Raw genomic sequence first — 4,082 nt, 5'->3', positions numbered from 1 at the left:
GTCCCCCCTCGGCCCCCACCCCTGTGCGGCGGGTGGGGGCCCTAAAATTATCAATAAGGGGGGGACCTACTGTCCCCCCCCGGCCCCCACCCCTGAGCGGCGGGTGGGGGCCCTACAATTATCAATAAGGGGGGACCTACTGTCCCCCCCCGGCCCCCACCCCTGTGCGGCGGGTGGGGGCCCTAAAATTATCAATGAGGGGGGGGACCTACTGTCCCCCCCCCCGGCCCCCACCCCTGAGCGGCGGGTGGGGGCCCTAAAATGATCAATAAGGGGGGGGACCTATTGTCCCCCCCCGGCCCCCACCCCTGTGCGGCGGGTGGGGGCCCTAAAATTATCAATGAGGGGGGGACCTACTGTCCCCCCCCCGGCCCCCACCCCTGAGCGGCGGGTGGGGGCCCTACAATTATCAATAAGGGGGGGGACCTACTGTCCCCCCCCGGCCCCCACCCCTGTGCGGCGGGTGGGGGCCCTAAAATTATCAATGAGGGGGGGGGGGACCTACTGTCCCCCCCCCGGCCCCCACCCCTGAGCGGCGGGTGGGGGCCCTACAATTATCAATAAGGGGGGGGACCTACTGTCCCCCCCCGGCCCCCACCCCTGTGCGGCGGGTGGGGGCCCTAAAATTATAAATGAGGGGGGGGGGGGCCTACTGTCCCCCCCCCGGCCCCCACCCCTGAGCGGCGGGTGGGGGCCCTACAATTATCAATAAGGGGGGGGACCTACTGTCCCCCCCCGGCCCCCACCCCTGTGCGGCGGGTGGGGGCCCTAAAATTATAAATGAGGGGGGGGGGGGCCTACTGTCCCCCCCCCGGCCCCCACCCCTGAGCGGCGGGTGGGGGCCCTAAAATGATCAATAAGGGGGGGGACCTATTGTCCCCCCCCCGGCCCCCACCCCTGTGCGGCGGGTGGGGGCCCTAAAATTATCAATAAGGGGGGGGACCTATTGTCCCCCCCCGGCCCCCACCCCTGAGCGGTGGGTGGGGGCCCTAAAATGATCAATAAGGGGGGGACCTACTGTCCCCCCCGGCCCCCACCCCTGAGCGGTGGGTGGGGGCCCTAAATACAAAGGGGGGGGGACCCTAGTTAACCCTCCCCCCCCCCCCAAAAAAAAAAATATCTCCCTACCTACCCCCCTCACCCTAAAAATAATGAGGGGGGACCATTAACTAAAAACCTGTAAAAAAGAAAAAATGAGCTAAAATCAACTTACCATTCGATGTTTTCTTTCTTCTAAAATCTTCTTTCTTCAGCCCCAAAAAAGGCCAAATAAAAATCCATAATAACCGACGCAATTAAAAAAAAAAAAAAAAAAACGAGCGCAAAAAAAAATAATCCATCTTCACCCATGGAGGGCTCCGCGCAGACTGAGCTCCGCAGGGTGGGGAAGGCTTATAAAGCCTTGCCCCGCCCTGCAATTAGGCTAAGAACACTCTGATTGGTGGGTTTGAGCCAATCAGAGTGCTCTTTGTCATTTTACAAGCGTGGGAAAGTTCTTTGGAATTTTCCCACGCTTGTAAAATGACACAGAGCACTGTGATTGGATGGATTTCAAGCCATCCAATCACAGTGCTCTGTGTCATTTTACAAGCGTGGGAAAGTTCTTTGGAATTTTCCCACGCTTGTAAAATGACACAGAGCACTGTGATTGGATGGATTTCAAGCCATCCAATCACAGTGCTCTTTGTCATTTTACAAGCGTGGGAAAGTTCTTTGGAATTTCCCCACGCTTGTAAAATGACACAGAGCACTGTGATTGGATGGGTTTCAAGCCATCCAATCACAGTGCTCTGTGTCATTTTACAAGCGTGGGAAAGTTCTTTGGAATTTTCCCACGCTTGTAAAATGACACAGAGCACTGTGATTGGATGGGTTTCAAGCCATCCAATCACAGTGCTCTGTGTCATTTTACAAGCGTGGGAAAGTTCTTTGGAATTTTCCCACGCTTGTAAAATGACACAGAGCACTGTGATTGGATGGATTTCAAGCCATCCAATCACAGTGCTCTTTGTCATTTTACAAGCGTGGGAAAGTTCTTTGGAATTTCCCCACGCTTGTAAAATGACACAGAGCACTGTGATTGGATGGGTTTCAAGCCATCCAATCACAGTGCTCTGTGTCATTTTACAAGCGTGGGAAAGTTCTTTGGAATTTTCCCACGCTTGTAAAATGACACAGAGCACTGTGATTGGATGGGTTTCAAGCCATCCAATCACAGTGCTCTGTGTCATTTTACAAGCGTGGGAAAGTTCTTTGGAATTTTCCCACGCTTGTAAAATGACACAGAGCACTGTGATTGGATGGCTTGAAATCCATCCAATCACAGTGCTCTGTGTCATTTTACAAGCGTGGGAAAATTCCAAAGAACTTTCCCACGCTTGTAAAATGACAAAGAGCACTCTGATTGGTTTAAACCCACCAATCAGAGTGTTCTTAGCCTAATTGCAGGGCGGGGCAAGGCTTTATAAGCCTTCCCCACCCTGCGGAGCTCAGTCTGCGCGGAGCCCTCCATGGGTGAAGATGGATTATTTTTTTTGCGCTCGTTTTTTTTTTTTTTTTTTTTTAATTGCGTCGGTTATTATGGATTTTTATTTGGCCTTTTTTGGGCTGAAGAAAGAAGATTTTAGAAGAAAGAAAACATCGAATGGTAAGTTTTTTTTATCTCTTTTTATTTTTTTATTTTTTTACAGGTTTTTAGTTAATGTTCCCCCCCTCATTATTTTTAGGGTGAGGGGGGTAGGTAGGGAGATAATTTTTTTTGGGGGGGGAGGGAGGGTTAACTAGGGTCCCCCCCCCCTTTGTATTTAGGGCCCCCACCCACCGCTCAGGGGTGGGGGCCGGGGGGGACAGTAGGTCCCCCCCTTATTGATCATTTTAGGGCCCCCACCCACCGCTCAGGGGTGGGGGCCGGGGGGGGACAATAGGCCCCCCCCCTTATCGATAATTTTAGGGCCCCCACCCGCCGCACAGGGGTGGGGGCCGGGGGGGGACAGTAGGTCCCCCCCTTATTGATAATTTTAGGGCCCCCACCCGCCGCACAGGGGTGGGGGCCGGGGGGGGACAGTAGGCCCCCCCCCTTATCGATAATTTTAGGGCCCCCACCCACCGCTCAAGGGTGGGGGCCGGGGGGGGGGGACAGTAGGTCCCCCCCCTCATTGATAATTTTAGGGCCCCCACCCGCCGCACAGGGGTGGGGGCCGGGGGGGGGACAATAGGTCCCCCCCTTATTGATAATTTTAGGGCCCCCACCCGCCGCACAGGGGTGGGGGCCGGGGGGGGACAGTAGGTCCCCCCCTTATTGATAATTTTAGGGCCCCCACCCGCCGCACAGGGGTGGGGGCCGGGGGGGGACAGTAGGCCCCCCCTTATCGATAATTTTAGGGCCCCCACCCACCGCTCAGGGGTGGGGGCCGGGGGGGGGACAATAGGTCCCCCCCTTATTGATAATTTTAGGGCCCCCACCCGCCGCACAGGGGTGGGGGCCGGGGGGGGGACAGTAGGTCCCCCCCCTTATTGATAATTTTAGGGCCCCCACCCGCCGCACAGGGGTGGGGGCCGGGGGGGACAGTAGGTCCCCCCCCTTATTGATAATTTTAGGGCCCCCACCCGCCGCACAGCGGTGGGGGCCGGGGGGGGAAGGAGAGTAGGTCTCCCCCCCCCCCCCCTTCAACCACTATTGTGGACAGTAAGCGTCCCTGTGGGTTCGGGCTTCAGCTGTCAGCTGAAGCTGAAGCTGTCAGCTGAAGCCACGCCCACAGCAGTGCTGACAGGCTATCAGCACACAAAGCGCGTTCACAGTGCTTTGTGTGCTGATAGCCCGTCTGATGCATTCACCCAGAATGCATCGGACGAGAGGCCTTTTTAGGGCCTCTGAACTCGGAAGTCCCTCTGGTGGCCGTCTGATTGACTGCAACAAGAGGTGTTCCAAGCTTCCAATGTAAACACTGCATTTTCTCAGAAAATACAGTGCTTACAAGAAAAAGGCTCCGGGTAGCTGTAGCACTCACCTGAACAACCTCATTAAGCTGAAGTTGTTCAGGTGACTATAGTGTCCCTTTAATCATCATCCTTATATTTAAAAG

General features: G+C 55.6%; 1 non-coding gene across 1 annotated transcript; it reads left to right on the top strand.

Moving 5' to 3' along the window:
- Positions 1-3,071: 3,071 nt before the first annotated feature.
- LOC134576997 (small Cajal body-specific RNA 11) lies at positions 3,072-3,213 on the top strand. The gene has a single exon (XR_010085908.1). It is a non-coding gene; the product is annotated as a small Cajal body-specific RNA 11 (non-coding RNA).
- The last annotated feature ends 869 nt before the right edge of the window (positions 3,214-4,082 follow it).

Source organism: Pelobates fuscus, chromosome 1 (genome assembly GCF_036172605.1).
Source record: "Pelobates fuscus isolate aPelFus1 chromosome 1, aPelFus1.pri, whole genome shotgun sequence".
Lineage (NCBI taxonomy): Eukaryota > Metazoa > Chordata > Amphibia > Anura > Pelobatidae > Pelobates > Pelobates fuscus.
The sequence above is the reverse complement of the archived record's forward strand: the minus strand, read 5'-3'. Positions and strand labels throughout refer to the sequence as shown.